A 21,239-nucleotide genomic window follows, 5' to 3' on the forward strand; every position below is an offset into this window, starting at 1 on the left:
AAAATATAACGTGTGCAAATGGCCTTTTGTGATTTATGACTGAAGACTGTTTGACAAGCAAAAGGTCTTTACAACTTTGTGAAGTGACTTCAATAACAAAATAACAGCCTGGGTGTTTGGGAAAGGGCAGAGCATTTGGAAAAAAAAAAAAAAACCCGGAGGGTGATTGGATGAACGCTCTGTCATATCTTTACGGGCCAATCAGAGCAACAAAACACATGACATAGCCACCGAGCTCTGCCCCTACCAAAGGAGTAAACTCCATAGAGAACATCATAACACGACGAACCAAAGCGACTGTAGACATGTCAGTACACAACTTTGTCGTTTTTGAAAAGTAAAAAACTCACTGCTGTTTTTTGTTCTTCTCTTAACAACGAAATGTTGTCAACTTCTGATAAAACCTACACTTTAGCAGCATCCACACTGATGTCTTCCACCACAATTGAACCAGCCTTTTGTTGCTGCTTGCATACGTCATGACTCCGCCGTGCCCGAAAGTACTGGCCCTCGACGCTGATTGCATCTGCTTTGCAAGGTTAACTGGTTGCGCTTTCACTTTGAAATATATTCTGGAAGTGCACGGTACCTGACATTATTCCTGTAAGCAGTGTTGCCAGATGTACGATAACTATTGTATTTGTATGATAATTTTGTCCTCTTTACAATGTACAATCAATAATTCCCAATGTAGGATAACGTTGCAATTTTAGATTTATCAACAACCAAACACTTTTTGCGTTATAAGTGCAAGCAATCACATCAGCTTGTCTGAGTTAAGTGTCACATCAGCACCTGCTTGACACACCTTCTGTTCTGGTGCCAGGCTCCAACATTATTTTGCTAGTGATGTTAGCATAATGTAATATTGAGGTTGCTATTCTGTTGCTTGAGCTAGCTGGCATTAGAGCTATAAGTAAATGCTGGTTTAGTAAGACAGAGTGGGATGCGTGCAAAACACGCATAAGTTCAAGTTAAGTTGAATATCATTGCATCCATAAACAACACATTTACAGAGAAACTAAATGGGACCAGTGACAACTAATAAGTAAATACATAATATATAAATACATAATGTCTACACAACACTTGATTAAAAATTACCGAAGACATGAAGAACAATAAAATCAGTAAGAGCAATGCTAAAAGAAACACATCTTTACTTAATGTACCACAGGAGGACAGCTAATGTTAGCTGACATCACAAGAATCAGACAGGGGTAATGTTTGAATAGTTTTGACAAGTTCTTAGAGATTTCAAGTTAACCCATTAACCCCTAATTTTTTGTCTTTCATCTTTCACTGAGTCCAAGTTTGTGAAAGAGTTGAACCATTACATTAAAGTACGTCAAACCCTGATGTATTTTCAATTGGTTTAAATAGAAAAGAGACAGGCAATGAGACATCCTGTCTATACTAGGAGCAGTAATGTGATGATAAAAGAACCAGGGGTCAGTAGTTGCTTCCTAAATATTGTGCTGTGCATTTTCTCAACCAACCCTGACAGAATGAATGTGCAAACACTTCTATAGGCACAGAAATAATGGAGAGTTACTGCTAGTTATGTCTCTACAGCTTAATTGTTGCGACATACTGATTTGAAGTTTTGAATATTATAATTTCACAACATCCTTCCTGTTGCTTTTCTTTATCTGTTCAAAGAAAGTAGTCTAGTAGTTTCAAAGCCATTTCTAAGGCATTGCGACTTCAGAGAACCACGGTGAGTGCTATTATCCACAATAAAAAAGTTGGAACAACCTTCCCAGGAGTGGCTGGCCTACCAAAATGACCCCAAGAGCGCATTGATGACTCATCCAGGAGGTCCCAAAAGAACCCAGAACAACATCTAAGGACCTGCAGGCCTCACTGGCCTCAGGCCCTGTCCAAATTCAAATTCAAATTAAGAACATCTGGTGTATGCTGTCCTCAGTGGTGGCAAAGGAACATCAGATTTTGCTGTAAAAGGCATAACAAGCTAACCTTGCAAGGCAGATGGATATGCCCGTTTCCTTGTTTTTCACAGGCGAATCCATCTTTCAAAGCTCCCATATGAACCGTTTGGGCCCAGTTAGAAAGTGACAGGACCAATCAGTGACGAGGGGCAGTACTTTCAGGCGCAGTAGGGTCGTGACGTAAACAGGCTGCAGCAAGAGCTGGTGCAGTTATGGAGGAAGAGATTAGCGTGGATGCTGCTAAAGTGCCAGTTTTATCAGAATTTGACGACATTTCTCTGTTAAAAGAAAAACAAAGAACAGCAGTGGGTTGTTCTCTTTCCAAAAACGACACAAGTCGAGTACTTACATGTCTATAGTCATCATGTTTCGCGTTAGTCCTCAGTAGCTGCGCACGCGAAGCTCAATAGCGGCTACGTCACGTGTTTTGTTGCTCTCATTGGCCCGTAGAGATGTGACAGACAGAACGTTCACCCAATCACACTCCGAGTTTTTTTCAAAACCTCTGCCTTTTCTCAAACGTTTCCTATTGAAGCTTTCCCAGATCAGTGTCAGGTTAATAATAAGCCCAGTAGCTTCTGCAGCACCAACACACCCCTGAAACCTGCCATAGTTGTTTTGGTTTGACTCTCGCATGCAGCGTAAGTGGGCTATGCTATGTATGACATAATTTTTTTCAAGAGAGATGCTGTTGGCGGTCACACAGAGACGAAAGGGTATTCGTTTACAGATTTGTTCACTCTGTGACCCAGTTTTAAAAAAAGTAGCGTTTATGGCCTCCCAAAATGCTGTTTCTGTGTGGATGAAACGCCGATACAACAAAAAACCTTTGCGTACACTCCTGAATTCGTCTCCATATGGACGGGGTCTCAGTTAAGGTCAGTGTTCAGGATTCAACAATAAGAAAGACACTTGGCAAAAATGGCATCCATGGGAGAGCTCCAAGGCAAATCAACTGCTGACCAGAGTTAACTCAAAGGCTTGTCTCACATTTGTCAAAAATAAAGTGACCTTGACGATCCCTAAGAAAATTTTCTGTGGACAGAAAGACAAAAGGTGAACTTTGTGCGAAGGTGTGTGTATTGTTACATTTGGCATTAAAGTAACACAGCATTTCATCCAAAGAATATCTTACCAACAGTCAAACATGGCGGTGATAGTGTGATGTCCAGTGCTGCTTTGATGCAGCTGCTGACCCCTTGTCGTAATTGATGAAATCATGAATTCTGCTGTCTACCAGAAAATCCTGAAGGAGAATGAGAAGCCAACAGTTTGTGACCTTAAGCTCAAGCATACTTGGATTATGCAGCAGGTCAAAGATCTGAAATACACCGGCAAGTCCACCTCTGAATGGCTTGAAACAAAAAATTTAAAATTTTGATTGGCCAAGTCAAAATCCAGACTAAACTGATTGAGATGCTTAGGCATGACCTTAAACAGACCCTTCATGCTCGAAAACCCTCCCTGTTCAGCTGAATTTAAATAATTCTGAAAAGAAGAAACTCCTCCATGTGAAAGACTCGTTGACAGTTATTTGAAATGCAGTTTTTGCTGCCAAGGGTTACTGTTGCTAGATTATGAAAGCTGACTTCAGCTTTCCTCAGTAGTGGCTGCTGAATCTGTTATAAATTACTCCAGGTGTGTAATGTTTTCCTTTATTCATAAAAATGTTTAAGAAGAAACGAAACAATGTGAAGGAGTCTTGTCCTAGCATTAGCAGCAAACTCAGACTTCGAAGCTCAGTCTTTGAAAAAAGTGTCAGAATTGTTTTCTCTCTCTTTGACTGCTGTTTTAAAAGTCTCGTACCTTCATCACTTCAGATTAGTCAGTGAGAGAAGAGTGAAACTATGAAGCACAGCGGTGTTTCAAAAGTTGAAGTATTTTCAGCTGAGAGTGACGTGACAAAGAAAACACAGACGCTGGGGTATTTATGGAGGACAAGTCCTGAAAACGCTGAGCTGCTTTGGTTTTATACTAAAAATGCTGAACAAAACAATGCCGTTAAAGGACACAGGCCCTTTCTGTGAATATTTGCAGTTCAAAATGTAAACAGAGGCTATTTCTGGAGTTAGTTATGTTGTCTATACCTACCCAGTAACAACAGCCTTACATGAAATAACCCTAATAGAAGAGTTCAGTCATGTCGCTGATGTATTTCCTGCTTTTGAAGGCAATAAAAGAGGTTATCAATATGAATTTCAGGTTGTTTCACAGGCTGTTAAGAACTCCTCACAGGCTCTGTAAGTTGTTAAACCTTAAAAACAATGAAAAAAATGCAGAACTAGAGAACTGTAGTACTGACAAATAAAGACAGCACTCTTTGTTGGGAGACATGAAGAGAAAGAGAAAAAAATCATAGAAGAAACCGAGGGTATACAGGGTCTTTTTCATGTTTCAGTGTCCGGCCTTCTTCAGGAAGTCGAAGAAAACTGATACTTCCTGAAGAAGCCTGGATGCTGAAATGTGTTGACGCTTATGCTTTTAATCATGCTCTGCTTGAAGAACATGCTGGAATAACAGAGGCTTTCAAAAAACAAATACCTTGGTTTCTTTATGAGTTTCTTTTTTTTTTTCAAACTCTAATACTTCTATAGATAGACTTTTTTAATGGTTTAATTAAATTTAACATAATTATATCCAATTTAATTACCTATATAGAAGATTTCATACAAATGCAAACTCAGTGTGCTTCACAGAAGATAAAAACAAACAAAAATAGACAAAAATAAAGATGGAAAATAAATGGGTTTGCACACTGAGTCCATTATTTTTATTCAAAATTTCCGTACGTCAAAAAAGAACACTCATGTTATGGAAGTTGTGTTTGCACATTCATCCTGAAACTTTTGTCTGTGATTTTTATCAGAACAAGTTCGATTGTTAGCATTTTTTTTCCATCCTGTGAAGTCATTGTAATTGTTGATTGATTACTCAGAGCAGCCCTCCCCACTCACACTGAAACTTAGCTTTACAGATGGTGATTTGCTCATGTATTTATATGGGGTATCAGCCGTTAAACAAGCAGTCTCATGACCCCAAATGTCTGTTTGGGGTCAGGTGGCGAGAGCCAGCCAATAGAAATAAATGGTAATGACATAAAGTTAGTACTTTACAGTAATTGACCTGTATGCTGCATTTTTCATCAGAAAAATCCAACATACATTGCAATATACAAAGTTTAACAGATTTACCAGGTGTGGAGGTGATTATTATCACAAATACTCATTCCTGCAGGCCTCCTAATGTAGCATCATTATTGAGATGAGAGGAGACAAGAATCTTGAGTTTTGTTCATAGATAAGAGGTTAGCTGAACCCCTTTAAAAAAAAAAAAAAAAAATTTGCTTGATCACAAACATGCTTTTAATTTAAACAGTGATGTACTATCAACAGAAGAAACCTTGTGGGATAAGTAGCCGAATAAAGTTGTGGCATTAACAAACAAGCTTGTTCTACAAAACAGCTAATTTACATTAACCGTAGAAGCTAGCTCTCATTTGAGTGCCAGTTTCCTTTCCGCCATCCTTTTTCATTATTTCATCCACATTTAAAAAATCGTTTGGGAGCCAAACAACCAGCTCTACTGAACTGAGACAAATGATCTGGAGCTCTTAAAAGACATGGATTTACTGACACAATGAAAGAAGCTGGTGGTTGGTGAGACATATTTCAGCTGAGGAAACAGGTTAGATCAGTGTTTAATGTGCTAAATCATGGCAAAACTGGACTGGGAGAAAAGCTAACGTGACAAGCCAGATGGACACATCCATCTGGTAAACCTTGCATAGACGGCGTTTGGGAAAGGGCAGAGCCTTTGATAAAAAAAACTCAGAGGGTGATTGGATGAACGTTCTGTCTGTCACATCTTTTACGGGCCAATCAAAACACGTGAGGTCGTAGTTGCTACCAAGGTGCGCCGCTACTGACAAATAAACTCCTTAGAGACCTGCATAAGGCGAACCATGGCGACTGTAGACATGTCAGTACACGACTTTTGTCATTTTTGAAAAGAAAACAACTCAATGCTGTTCTTGGTTTTTCTTTTAACAAAGAAATGTTGTCAAGTGCTGATAAACCTTATGCTTTAGCAGCATCCACGCAAATGTCTTCCGCCATGATTCAAACCAGCCTCTTGTTGGTGTGTCACGACTCTGCCGCACTCGAAAGTAGTGCCCCTCGACGCTGATTGGTCCTGTCTCTTTCTAACTGCGCCCAAACGGTCCAGATGGGAGCTTTGCAAGATGAATTTGCCCGTAAGAAACATGGAAACAGGTGAAACCATCTGCTTTGCAAGGTTAGAGAAAAGCAGAGTTCGAAAAGACCTCAGGTCAGCAGGTAGTTTGTTCCAAAGGAAACCACCAATAACCTTATATGTTAAAAAACATACCTCTATTTAGATCCATATTTACTTTGGTAGTTTATTATCAAATATTAAGACTGCCTATTTGATGATTGCAATTGAGATCAATGTGGTCTATAGATTTTAGTAAGACACTCATCATGGTCTAATGGGCAAAACATTTTTTTCCCACTTTTTCGCTCCATCAGTTTTACACCATGTCAGCAGTAATGGATGCTCTTAATGCATTAAATCAAACAAAGCCAAGCTTCAATCTCATAAAACTAATTTACAAATTAAAACAAGAACATTTAAGATCAGATAAGGAGAAATTCAGCACTTCCCTTGTCTTTTTTTTTTTTTGCATGATCCACAATTCCTCCCCCGCATTTTTCTTATCTGCTCTCTTATCTTTCTGCACCACAAAAATCTATGCACAGTTAGAGCGTCAGCGAAAAATAGCTGGCCCTATAATATCATTCCACAAGTTGATTATGATAGTGAAATTGGCAGCGGGGCGTGGAATATCCCCCCGGTGATTCTCCCTACTCCAGCTCATTTCACGGGCCATCTCTGGGTCCCGATCTCTGGGCCCAGGGTTGGGTCAGTTGGCTCGGCTCCGGAGCTCCGTGTGCTGCTTATGTCTTGATCGCTGTTTTGTTAGACGTTCACGTGTCGATGCTGCAGCGCCACAAGGACCTGCTGCAAGGAGGAAGTGATGCAACCACAAAGACATGTAAGAGCAGCTTGAAAACACTGACACTGTGGTTCACTGACCTCAAAGGAAGGAAAGAGACAAAGAGAGAGAGAAAGAGAGAGAAACTGTTTTATATGTGGCCAAGAGGTCTAAATGTCAGGTGGTGACGGTTTGAAGTAAGAATGTCAACTAGTGTGGAGGGTAATTTTGCAAGAGTGTGGTTCTTGTTTCTCAAGCATCTTTCCGCACACAATCCACCTCAGCATTACAAAGTTATACAAATTATACTCAACATTACTCAGGTAAATAAGGGGTGAACAAACTAGACTGCTAAATCCTAACCTTAACACTGACGATCTAATTGCTGCTGCCAAAATATTTGATTTAAAATAAATTAGATCAGTAGCTTTAAAAAAAGTAGTCCTGGTAAATGGAGCTTTATCTGTAAGTCAAGGCCATTAGCAGCCCGAGTCGGAGTCGCTCTGGGCTCTGTAATTAAGTCCGCTCAAGCGCAGCTAAACATTTTTGACATTTTTCCTAGTCCAGAATTAACTGTCACAGCAGAGGGAGAAAGTAACCATCTTGTCACATTGAGTTTATCTGAGGATTGTGAAACGCTGTCCTCTCTTTCTCTCTCTCTCTCTCTCTCTCTCTCTCTCTCTCTCTCTCTCTCTCTCGCTCAGCAACACACACATGCAGAGACACACGCACTCAACCTGGATCTCATTTCAGTAATGTTTCATGATGAGAAAGATGATGGAAAGTGTGACCAGACGTTAATGTTTTGAATGTTTGGGTGCACAGTGTTGTCATCGGGTTACATTAAGCTGCTAATTGTGAAGTAAAACGCATTCCTCTGGGTTGGATATACAGATAGAAGTAACACAACACAAATAAAAATCTCTTTAATGCACAGTATTTAAATTCTACCATCACCCACATCTGTTACTTGTTATTATTTTGGATTAAGAAATCTAATCAATTAAAGCAGCACTCCATAAGGTGTATTTGCTAAACACTAAACCACTTTTTTTGTGGATGAATTTCACATGGGGTAAAAGTGACCTTTTGTTTTTACTGCACTGTGTACTACTTGCAAAGCACTCTGAGATCACTTGCAGCAGAGTTGGGTGGAGCTCTACATCAAGTCTACACAGCTCACACCGTGTTCTAACAGTGAAATAAATATTCAGTTCTCCGGCCTGTGAATTTCAGTGTCCCTTGTAGATAGAAACACATCAAGCACTTTTATTTTAAATGAGGAAAAAAAGAAGTGTGGCGCTTTGGAATTGACAATCCTTTGACAGCTTTAGGCTTAATGGTTCTGCCTCTGTGTTGATTTAAGTCAGTAACCTTGCAAAGCGGATGTATTGGCCAGATTCCATGTTGGTCATCAGGAAAATCTGTCTTGAAAAGCCCCAGTCTGAAACCATTGTGCAAGGTCTGAAAATGGACCTGATAAGTCAGTGTAATTTAGTTGCAGGAGAAGCCAATAGCAATGGCTGCCGCTAGTGTAGTGTTTAGCTCAGATGTAGCTACAGTATAGCAGCAGCTTATTAGAGCTGGACCAAATTTCTTTATGAACCCTAGAACACTAACGAAAAGTTAGCAAGACCATCACCAACATCGGGTATATTTTACCTGAAATACTTCTCATTAATTGAGGGTGGGAGGCTGTTCTGTAGTTGAGGGGCTTTTTTTTTTGCAGTAAAAGCCCCTCAACTATGGAACAGCCTCCCACCCTCAATCAAATCTGCCCCCTCTGTTGACTGTTTTAAGTCCCGTCTCAAAACGTATCTCTACAGTTTGGCTTTTGAGTCCGAAGCCCAGTGACATGGTGGTAATTATTAACATAGCTCCAACAATTTATTATTATTATTATTATTATTATTATTATTATTATTATTATTATTATTATCATCTTCCTCTTAATCCTATTTTCTATTTTATTTCATTTTATTTTATTTTTCATTTGTTTCGTCATTGTAATAATTTGCATCAGTGTTTATAGTTTTTAACGTGTGTGCGACTCCCTGTCTTGTACAGCACTTTGGTTAGCTGTTGCTGTTTTAAATGTGCTTTATAAATAAATTTGATTGATTGATTAAAATATATTAAAGGACAACAGTGCATAGGAAATTGAAGTGCTCGTCTTTTATAGGTATATCTAATAAAGATATTTTTAGTGCGCAACTATCTCCACTTTGTAAAGCAAGCTAATAAGCTCTATTGAGTTAGGGAAGTGAAAGAAAACCAAGTTAATATTCCTGTCCGACTCCTGGTGCCTTCCTACCTCTCTTTTTCCTTGTTCCTTGTCAAACTCAACGCAATGGACAGAGCAGTATATAGGAATGGGGCAACGGGGGAAAGGGTCGTGGTGCATGGTGTTACTTGCTTGCATGCTGTCACGATACTATAATAGGAATCGATGTAACGTCACGTGTTGTCAGGACTTGGTGTTAGGACTGTAAAGGGGGGTTGGGGGATAATTTTTTTTAGTGTTTGGAGCAAATGTGTTACAGGGAGAGTTAGGCCAAGGGTGTTATATAACCAGGGCTTAGCCCACACTTAGGATCTTAGGGCATTCCTCCCCAGAATTGTTGTGCTTATAAGGGAATTATAAATGCTATTTTTAAGCAATTTCAAATAGATTTAGTTTCAAAATGCCAACAAATTTGTGTTTCATTTGTAATACACCTCCACCTAAAAATATCCTACAGAGCCACCATCATTTTCTATAACTGAATTATTCTTTAAGTGTCCTCAATCACTTAAAAATAATACAGTGTATTAAAGATCAATTATTTTCGCTTTAGTTTCCTAAGATATATCAGACAAAAACTGTCTGATATTTATTTTTCAAAGTTAAACTGCAAAGGTAGGGTGGGAATTTAGTGTTAATGTTAAAAATTAGAACAATCTATTAAAAAAGGAAATAAACATAAAATTAGTGGCTCCAGTTGAAGATTTATTTATAGAAAAGAAGCAATATAATATTTTATATGAATATTATTTATTTAATATAAAATTATTATTAAATATATTTAGTATAATACCAAAATTATTTTTATATGCTTCAGTTTGTGTTTAACCTGTTAAAAGTGAAAAAAGAAAAAGTCTGATTTTTGTCATCATTTTTTAAATCATCGCCTTTTTTTGTTTTGTTTTGTTTTTATTAATCTGTCGAAACACTCAGCAACATACTTTCTACTGACCTTGACCTGAGAGATTGGGGGCTTTAGAGAAAACATTGAGGGGTTAAGCCACCCCTGGCTCTGCCTGAGTAATAATGATCCATCAGTAAGAGCACAAACATGAGTGAGATAATGAAACACAACTTTAGCTTCCAGTAGCACAACATATTATCCGCCCTTTCCATGGCAGTGGTCAGCATTTCCTGTCTGTTGCAGCAGCTCTGTCATGAAAGAACACGGGTCATTACAACTCAATTTTAGACCTTCTCTGAATTTAAAAAATTGTTAAAAATATCTGAGGTAACATGAGTACTCAAGAAAATATGCAGAACTGAAATAGGAGAACTCCTAATCTGATTAATGTAGACATATCAGAGTGAATCCTCTACATATTGTAACTTTAAGACTGATCTCAAATCAAAGCAAGTGCAAGTGTTTCATTTGTAGTCAGAAGTGTTCCGTTAAATTTATTGTAAACCACATTTATATGACAAGTATGGATAAAATATTTTATTTCAGGATACAAAAGACATAAAATGAGGCCCGCATTGCTTGTAATTAAAATAAACTGAATTAAATATATATATATGTATTTTTTAGATTTATTTTTGGGCCTTTGCATGCTTTTATTTGATAGAGGAAGGACAGTGGACAGACTCAGAAACAGGGAAGAGAGCGGGGAGAGACATGCGGTAAAGGGCCACAGTCCGGATTTGAACCCAGGCTGCCCGTGTACATGGGTAGCGCCTTAAACCACTCGACCATCTGCTCCCAGAATTAAATATTTCTTAAATGGAATCACTGCATCATTTTTGTATTTATTCACATAAGTTTATTTCATTCTATGATCAAACAAAACCCTTGAATACAAACATAAAATCTCTAATCTTACTAAATATGAGCGTAGATAATAATCTAGTCTAGATTATTGTGTGCATCTCATTTTAAGTTTAGAAATTTTCTTAAACCCCTATGTTATCTCAGAAGCAACTTATGTGTTTAAGATCTTAAAATAAAATGTCAATGTGAATTTATAAGGTGGTTGTATTTTAAGGTAGGTGTGATGAGCCATGGCTAGAAATGATTCGAGATATTGTGCTGTATGTGGAGGAAAATGTTCAGCCTTACACCATACTCGGTTTTACCTTTTACCTATAAGTTATAGACGCTGCTATGTTTCCTTTACGGTAAAATCGCACACACAAACACACTGGAAAACTGACGGTGCGGATTCACCAGGTTCACTGCTTTAGCTGAAAATGAGAAGGCTGATGTGAGTGGAAAGGCCCATGGGGTTGTAAACATCTACCATGTGGTGTGGCAACTCCCAAACCACCAGGAACCACCAGGTTTCCAGTAAAGAAACATTTCTCTGACATTGATAATGCAGAGAGTTTGTGTACTGTTAAGAACAAAGAGTTTCCATGCTGTTGCAGAAATTCAGGGGTCAGTATTGCTGCATGTTGACTGTCTAAGTTTCATGATGAGCTTTACTGTCATAATAATAACCAAGAAGAATCAGTGTTCAGACACCACATAAGCCTTACTTCTTTTTCTAAATACATAAGCTTGAATTCCCTGTATCAAATTAAGAGGATTGATTTTTATTGCATTGAAAAATTCATCAGGATTAAGAGAGTCAGTCATAGATGGTGCATGAAAGCAAACAGGGTGCACTGTTATCCACTTTTTTTTTTCACAAAGGCTGTTTTTAAAAGAATCAAACCTGACTGCGTAACAATAAACAGAATATTGATGGTAGGAAAATTCAATTTATTTCTTAAAAATCAAGTCAATCACTCACAGAGAATCTCTGCCATGGAAAATGTACAACAGCAGTGCTTTAAGGTGTTCAACACTGCTCAGTCTTCCCGCATCAGTATGAGTGTCAGGGTTTTTAATAGCCCGCTCAGAACTCCTCACTGGAGCTTTAATATATTTGTCTCCATGGCATATTCATGTATTTCTTTCATACAGTGTGTTGTGCTGCTGATAAGATATTATAGCATGAAAATAAGATGAGATGTAGCACTTTATGATAACTTCACACTTTCCAAATTCGTAAAAAACAAATAATACTTAACTCCTCCTTTATAATGCATCTTTATAGATGTTTATGGATTTATCTGTCATTTATAAACTGAACTATAAATTATTAACTGATGCATTATTAAAGCTTAAGTGAATGATTTTAAAAGGTGAAAACATTTCCATTTTATTCAGTATTTTATTAAATACTCAATATTATAACCATGACCCCCCCAGACCTTACAATATACATCAACACTAATACAATATTTAATGCATTATATGAATACATAGAAAAACTTCTCTCACACAGGCGGCTGTGGCAAAAAAATAAAAAATAAAACCGGAGTATGGCTGAGTCTTTGATTCCCATCATTGTATAGGTGAAACCAAGGCTGTAAAATTAGCCCTGATATTTTCTTGTCCATGTGCAGAGTCATTGTTAGCCCTACATTTGCACAGCATGCTTTACTAGCTGTGCAAACCATGTAAATTAGTTACTATCATCAACAGAGAAAAGTTAATTAATTTATATGTCATTTATAAAAGCTGCTATGAACACTTTATTTGTACATTAAAAAATAATCAGCAACCCTAACCTCAACATTCCTGTTTACTTATCACATTCTAATGCATCTATGAAGCATTTAAAGCTGCCTTTATAAATAAATTACACATTGATAAATAACTCCTGTAAATGATGAGTGAAGCATTAACTAATAACACAGAGAACAGTTATTATAAAGTGTTTCTAGAATAGATATACGTTAATGTCCCAATAGAGAAATTTGTCATGGACTCTGTCCTTGAGTTACAAAAGCAATATAATCCATAAATAAAGATTAAAAAACACGCAAATCAATACATCCCATAATAGCAGCAGGTCTTTATTATGATTTCACATTTACATAAATACCTTCTGACAGCAGTAAGTCAGTGACATCTTGCAGACCCCCTTGGCACATCATGTTATTCACAGCATCTGTGATTTTATCATTAGGCAAAGGAAGGCAATGCCCTGGGGCCTCGAGGGGCCCCACAATTCAGTCATGAAATATGAGACATATGTCTAAAATTCCTTTAAATGTCTAAGATGTGTAGTCAGAATATAAATAAAAAGCTAAGAATGAGTCAGAAAGTGTCAAAATGGAGTTGAATTATCTAAGAGATCCATGGGGAGGACCTCTGGCCTCACAGAAAAACTCTAAGCCCCCTGAAAGCCCAAAATATCAAGAAAAACAAAGTTAGGTAGATCCTCATGGACATTTTAAAACAATGAATGAATCAGTATGTGGTTAATATGCAATGCAGTAAATCAAAAGTATAATTTATGAAAAAGAGCTGATAATGCACCAAGTGCAGTGCTAGAAAGTATTCAGACCCCCTTCACTTTTTCAATTTGTGATGTTGCAGCCTGATGCTGCAGTTGAAAAATTATTTTATTCTCATTCATCTACACTCAGCACCCCATCATGACAAAGAGAAAACAGAATTCTATAAATGTTTGCAAATTGAAAAAAAAAAAAAAAAAACTGCAGCAACACTTGAAAGTGATCTCAAATGCCTCTCATTTTTCTGGATCGTTGCTGAGATGTTTCTGAACCTTGTTTGGAGTCCACCTATGATTGGAAAGGCATACACCTCTCTATAGACGGCCTCACAGCTGACAGTGCATATCAGAGCAAAACCCAAGTCATGAAGTGGGTCCTACAAACAATCACTTCCCTTGTATTTAGCAGCAGAAAAAAACACAAATCATGCTGGAATGTGAAATTTGATTTCTACGTTGTGGTTCTTGTAAATTAATGACTACCTAGGATTGTAAATGTACTTGTAAGTTTAACTTTCCTACTATTTTTTTTTTTCCAAAAATAACTGATATTATTTTTTTTATTTTATTTTTTAGAGTGGCACTTATATGCCGTTGTAGCTTTGAGCTACAAATGCCTCCATATTGATCTCTATATGGCTCCAAGCTACTAAAGCCACCCCTGATTCAGAGTCCTAATGACCGTTAGCAGGAATTAATGTTTATAATGTTGAAGCCTGGTCTGACGGATTAATTTATATTCTATTTTATAAGTTGTTGATCTTTGTAATGAGTCGCTGTCTCACCAAAGTCTGCCTGGAAAAGAGATTTTAATCTGAAAGGACTTGGTAGTGAAAAACTGAGAACAGTGGTTGGAGCGACACTTCACAGTAACTTTGCTCCTTTAGGTCCAGATGAAAATGATAATGTGATGAATCTGGGCCCACAAATAGTTCCTCCTTTCACAGTTCCAGTAATAAAAATAAATAATTTGATTAGACACCTAACTGCAGGACTTGAGCAAGAAAAACGGGTTCTTCTGATGTGATTTTCTCTCACACATTGGACAATTTTTAACTCTATTAATGTTAAAACTCTAAATTTTGTTTCTCGTAAATTTATGATTTGTTAAACTGTAAAGTATTTTCTTCTTGTAAATCAGTGACATTTTATCTTGTAAATTAAAAAAAAAAACATGAAAATAACAGATTTATAATTTGTATTATTTAGAGTGGCCGTAATACACCATTGTAGCATTGAGCTAAATGGGGAAGGGCCTTCTATTTGTCTTTTCCTGGGACCCTTCAAATTTCTCAAACCACTCCTGACTCAGAGTCTTAATGAAAATAGGCACAAATGAACGTTTATAATGTTGAAGTCTGGTCTGATTAACTAGCTCATGTTCTCTTTATATAAGGCGTTGAACTTTGTAATGAGTTGCTTTCTTGGTTGAGTCTCTCTGGAAAAAATAGATTTTAATCTGAAAGGACTTCCTGGTTAATTAAAGGTCAAATGAAAATTATAATATGAAAAAAAAAAACTCATGGATTTTATACACTTGAGCTTAATGAATATATTTGGCATCCTCCTCATAATATGGATTAATGCAAATTTGCCTAGAATATAAATGAAATGACTTGTAGCTCTTTGAGTTAATTTATTAAATCCTCTGTCTTGGCAGCAGGACAATATGCAGACGAAAAACAATCACCAACATTTCATGTGCAGCAGATGGAGAAATTAAAATAGTCTGAGATGAAACTGAATGCCATTTCTATTCACAGTCATATAAGAGGGAGCTTTTTAATGAAGGTAGAGTTGACCTCAGACCATCGCCCACACAGATTACTCATTGTTCATAAAAAAGACCATTTCTGCTAAGTTTCATTTATCAAGAAGACTAACTTTTCAATCAGTCCATGTATGTTGGGTCTGAATGAGAATTACTGGGAGGTTATGAAAGCCACAGACAAAATACCACTAATAAGAAAAGTCTCAAGTCAATATGGTGCAAATTCCCCATGATGAACACACATTAAACCAATCACCACACGTTAGCATTTCAGTCGGCCATACGCCATTACCCCGCGCTCTAATTATACCACACATTCCATATATTACTTTGAATGAAAGAAGTCCAATTACAATCCTTTTACTCTGTCTCTCACTGTGCTGGCTGATGCCTCCATAAAAGTCTATGATTAAATTACTCAGGGGAAAGCACTCACATTTTATATGACAAGCCCTGACGCATCGCTCAGCCACGAATTCCCCGACCGGCAGCAAATCTTCTGAGCGGCTCCGACTGCGGACAGGTGGGTCCGGATGACGGAGAGAGACAGAGAGACAAGTCCTTCCAGTTTTTACGCCTTCTGCTATTATTCTCTGTCTGTTCTTTTTGATATAGAGCTAGCTTACCTGCCATACATATTGTATCATCTGACAGGAACATTAAGAGGAATGTCACTTCATTTCTGGCAGTCGCTTTCTTTCTGCTAAGCTGTCAAAATGTTGAGAAACACAATGCTTATCGTCTTGTAGCAGTGAAGGGGCTCTCCAGGCTAAATCATAGCCAAACATGGGTTTTTCAGAACTTTTTTTACTGTCTGTTTGAAGTACTTTTAGCCCATGCAGCGATACCCTTCTTTCAGTTTAAATACAGTCAAAGGCTTAGAATGAATATACAATAACTACCCACTCCTACAGGTTCCTCTGAGGCTGAAAGTTCCCTCATCTGCAGCAGACTGTAGGTGGATCAACCCCGATCAACACTGGACATACAGACACCGTGAGAGAAAGCCAAACAGCAAAGTAAGAACTTAACATAACACTCAAATGTGAGTTTATTCAACAGTTTTATCCTCCCTGCGCTGATGTGTGGTAGCCGTGTTGAGAAAACCATGCGAAAAGCGGGGCTCCAAAACAAAAATTTCCCTTCTGTATAGCAGCAGAAAAAAAAATCACACTGGAATGTGAAATGTGATTTCTGGGAAGACATGGGCAAACTCAGAGGCCCTGTCTGACAAGGAGGAAGACCTTAACTTGTCAATCACGTCACTCCTCTGTCAATAGATGTTTTAATCCTCTGCTGAAAGCTGGTGGGCGCTGGATTCAGAGACAGACAGGGGGTTAAAGGTGAAGTGGATGACAACCCAACCCCCCTAAACGACTGCCAGACACTGAGCAAAGTTGGCTAAAAGGTAAGGATCCTTTTTTTTGGTTCCATTTGTTAATTCTTCTTGTAGGGGTGTATGATTGAAAGTAAAGCCTGGGGTAAATAGAAAGTGGCAGTTAACATCTCTAGAAGGTGTCAGAAGAAGTTGCTACCTGATGCTTTCACTGGTGACAGCTTTTTCATCCAGGCGCTCACAAGAAAAAACAAGGCATTAAAGCTCCTGTGAGGAGATTTCACGCCAGTTATGAAACTAACTGAAATTCATAATGAAGCCTTTTTTCAAGCTTCTAAAGCAAACAAGACAGTCGGTGTGAAGATTGACTCTTTCCATACAGTTGTTTTTAACGCCTGGGGCTGCTGCCAGGGGGTAGGTGTCACATGAAATGAGCAATAGTTGGCTACATATTCAGTCTCATTTTCAATACATTTACCAGTATAAGTGATTTGTTATATTCAGGGCTGTCAAAAGATTATCACAGAAGTTTAGCAGTTAATGGCAATTAATCGCACCTTTTTCCATCTTGTTCTAAAATTCCTATTTTATATTTTATATATCTTTTTAAGATAAGATATGAGAAATTCCAAAATTTACAGCAGCATTGCCATTTTTTATTTTACTGTCTTAAACTGAAGTCAGGTGACTTCCTGTTTAGATACACACCTACTTTTATTTGTAGACTGAAGATTTTAACTTAAATGCTGAAAAAGGAACCTGTTATGGACTGAAAAGGAAATATGAGAACGGTAAAAAGGTTTAGATGTCTTTGATTTTTTCTCTGAGCTGTCTCTAAATGTTTCAAAGACATGACATTAATGTATATCACTGTGGCTGCAGTGAGATGCTGACATGCCTTTACCAAAGTGTATTGAAAAGGACAATAAAGCATGCGATTAAAAAAATGTGTACATTTATTATGGACCTTGATTACTCATGATTAACTAAATTAAATTTTTTATTGTTTAACAATAGCAGGATGATATATTAGTTTTAAAAATACCTTACACATGTACAAAACAAATCAACCAATAGATGTAATGTACTGCTTTGTCCACAGGGGGCTCCAAACGGCACAAACATCTTTAAAAAGAGCTTTAAATATTAGACTGATTACACAGTAAACAAAAAAATGCTTAAGATTGGAACAAGTATGGCTTGCTACTCAACAATTTGCTCTATCTAACTTCATGTAACTTGAGTATCAATTTAACTACTTATTGATGCTATCTGATTCAAGATAACTCAACAAATTTTTACCTAAAGAGTAAAACATTGGCATCTTAACATTTTTTTTATTTATTTGTTTTATGCATTATTCATGCTCTGTCACATGTTGGGGCATTATGTTGCACTGCTAGTAGACTTACAGAGTGCTATTTCAGAAAATATAAGTCAACCTGTTTGAACAACCTCACAGGATGAAGGTTGAGGTGTCGGCCCACACTGGTGTAGCATTGTGGCGCATAGACCTAGAAGTCAAGATCATAATATACTCTGTTTTTCATCTCCCAAATAAAAGCACTGGTAAAAATTGTTTCATTTTGTCGATATCGACTTAAAAGTTGTGTTTTTAAACGCAACTTTGTGAGAAATGAACTAATGTGAGAAGTACAGAGCTGTGTGAAAGTATTTGACCCCCAGTGACCTTAACATGAGTCAAGTGAGGCCTGCAGGTCTTTAGATGTTGTTCTGGGTTCTTTTGGGACCTCCTGGATGAGTCATTGATAGGCTGGCCACTCCTGGGAAGGTTGACCACTGTTGAATTTTCCCCATTTGTGGATAATGGCTCTCACCCGACTCGCTGAAGTGCTAAAGCCTTTTCTTTGTAACTTTGTAACCCTTTCCAGACTAATAACTGAATTTTTTTCCCATCTGCTTTTGAATTTTCTTAGCTTGCAGTGTGTTGTGTTGCTTTCTGAGAGCTTTTAGCCTACTTCACTTTGTTGGACAGGTTCGATGTAAGTGATTTCTGGTTTAACAGGTCTGTCAGTGACCAGTGGTTACAGTGGTTAATGAAATTTAACTCACCTTACTTTTTTAAATATTGGGCCAGATAGGTTAGGATGGATTTTTCCCATTGTAAATAAAATCATCTTTTAAAAACTGCCTTTTGTATTTACTTGGGTTATATTTTCCTAATATTAAAATCTGTTTGATGATTTGAAATTTTTTAGAGTGACAAATACGCCCAAAAATAAGAAAATCAGAGGGGGCAAATTCTTGCATGTACATGTATATCCTATTCAATGCAATGATGCATTGACGAACCCAGGCCCTTTTATTCCCATGCTATCTTCAGATTTTTCCAACCAGTGTGGCTTATATTAACTGTAATGAGACATTTTAGGAAAAAAAAAAAGGACTCATACACTTGCTTAGATATTGAGGTTTTTTCCGGGTTTTATGGATTAAACATGGCCCAATAAGAGCTAAAACTCTTAAAAAGCAACATAAATGACCCTTAAAGAGACATAACTGGCATCATCATAGTGTACATTATGTCATGTCAGTACATTGAAGTAAGTGTATGTAGTTTTTTATATACAGTACCAGGTTACATACATGCCACTCTTCTTCATGTCAGCCTTCATGTCTGACTTTATTCTCCGTTTTTCTGATGAAAAGACAAAGTCAGCGGAATCAATCACTCTTTATATGTGTGTATAAACAAATCATAATAAAACCAGCACAGAGAGGACAATACACTCGTTTCCAACAAAAATACATCAGCGCTTATATAAGCCTCGCCATCGCCATGACAACGGCTTTACTTGGTAACACGGAGATGTATTTGTGTACAACCACAGCAATGTCTTCCAATTGAATTAAGCTGCACCTGTGCACATTATGGATGGAAATAATAGACTGAAAGCAAATGTTCCTGCCAGCCTGTTGCTGACGAGATATCAGACTGTTTTTTTTCCACAGCACTGAGAGCGTGTTTTCTTTTTTAAATAACAGATGACAGAAATGAAAAGATTAATTAGCAGATAAACGAGAGGGAAGACTGGATAACAAGAGTTTCATTTTTAGGATGCTAATTTGCAGTATGTTACAAGAAAATCAACTAAAAGAAAGTCTTCTTTTTTTACAAATCAAAAGGCCCTGATCATCAGCCAGTTATCTTTTTACAAGCTATTTGTCATGTTTTATTATCCAGCTTCTTATAAATGATGGAACAATAGGAGTTTGTAGTTTTCCATGTGGGTTTCAGACAAATAGAACTAATTCTGAAATGAAAGGCTGCATTAATTGGATATAAACTACCTCCATATCTGTAGAAAAAGCTCTGAGCTCGGTTGCATCAGTGCATATTAAATGTGAAGTGATAGTGAGATGTCTAAAATGTATAAGGCATAGTAAAGACATGCTTCTCTCTGGTACACCGGCTGCTCTGCTGAATAATTGGACAGTGTTATGCCAGCTCTGTCAATACTTTTTCTCTGAAGGTAACAATGAATATTTATGATTAATTCAGCTTTTTTTGATAAATATTTGATGCCACTTTATTCACAGAGCAGGTTACATGGAATCAGAGTTCAAGAGGTATTCAAGAGATGGAGACGAGTGCACGCTCTTCATCTGTTTGTTTAATGTAAAAAAAAACAAAAAAAACAACAGAATTAACATGGTTTTACAGGTAAAACACTCATAGTTTGACTCACAGTTTATTATTTCTTTTTAATTATAAGATAGATATGCAGAATATGGCCTCATGCATAATTTATTACCAATATGTAATTGATAGTACAATCCTACTTTCATTTAATGAGTCATAGTAGTGGCCGGTAATGGTAATGGGGATAATAATAGTGGGTTGTTGTTTTAAAGACTGAAGATGGCCACTTCACTGAGAAAATTTAATGTAACGTCCTCTGCCTGCACCAACAATTACCAGACGCAGTGGCGTCAGCAGGGCAATGCTTTAATGTTCGCACAGTAATCATTTCAGGGCTCCTGGTTTTCACAAGGGATGTGCATGATTAGTTGCTTAAATTGTTACATTTGAATCCCTTATCAGTTCACATGAACATTACTATTATTATTTACTAATATTACAGTAATTTATTATTTTTTTTAATCAGTATCAGTAATGCGGCCACCTGCCACTAGCAGCACTGAAGCACCAGCTACTGCCATACTGCCATAATGCTCTTTAACCTGATGTAAACAACTGTGGAACAGGAACAGTGCTGTTAAGCACTGTTTTGATCTAGAACATGGGTATAAAGTTGTCTGTTTGCTATGCCAAGTCGTGAAGGACTGAAGGACTTACTGATGATATTCAGCCCGTGAATGCTGACGTTTACCTGCAAGAGGATTGAAACCTGGCGATGCTAGCACTGCTAACATTAGCTACATTTTGCAAACCAACTTTACAGTATTTACTCACTGCTGCTCTAATGCCGTTTTAGATAAATAGTGATTTATTTTAACCCAGGTTTCCCAAGTTCTTTTTTTTCTCTGAAATTTAGACCAGTCACCTAACCCAAACCATGATTTGCAGTTAGTCAGATGCTAACTATTGGCCAAGGCAGGCCTGCCCAC

At 37.4% G+C, this 21,239-nt stretch overlaps 1 protein-coding gene across 1 annotated transcript in view; it reads left to right on the forward strand.

Moving 5' to 3' along the window:
• The first annotated feature begins 15,759 nt into the window (after window positions 1-15,759).
• tox2 (TOX high mobility group box family member 2) overlaps window positions 15,760-21,239 on the forward strand; it is a 235,417-nt gene continuing 229,937 nt past the window's right edge. Inside the window, exons 1-3 of the mRNA XM_041783960.1 lie at window positions 15,760-15,833; window positions 16,225-16,329; window positions 16,591-16,718. The gene's annotated coding sequence lies outside the window, so the exon portion shown is untranslated. The remainder of the gene's footprint in view (window positions 15,834-16,224; window positions 16,330-16,590; window positions 16,719-21,239) is intronic.

This window comes from Cheilinus undulatus, linkage group 3 (genome assembly GCF_018320785.1).
Source record: "Cheilinus undulatus linkage group 3, ASM1832078v1, whole genome shotgun sequence".
NCBI lineage: Eukaryota > Metazoa > Chordata > Actinopteri > Labriformes > Labridae > Cheilinus > Cheilinus undulatus.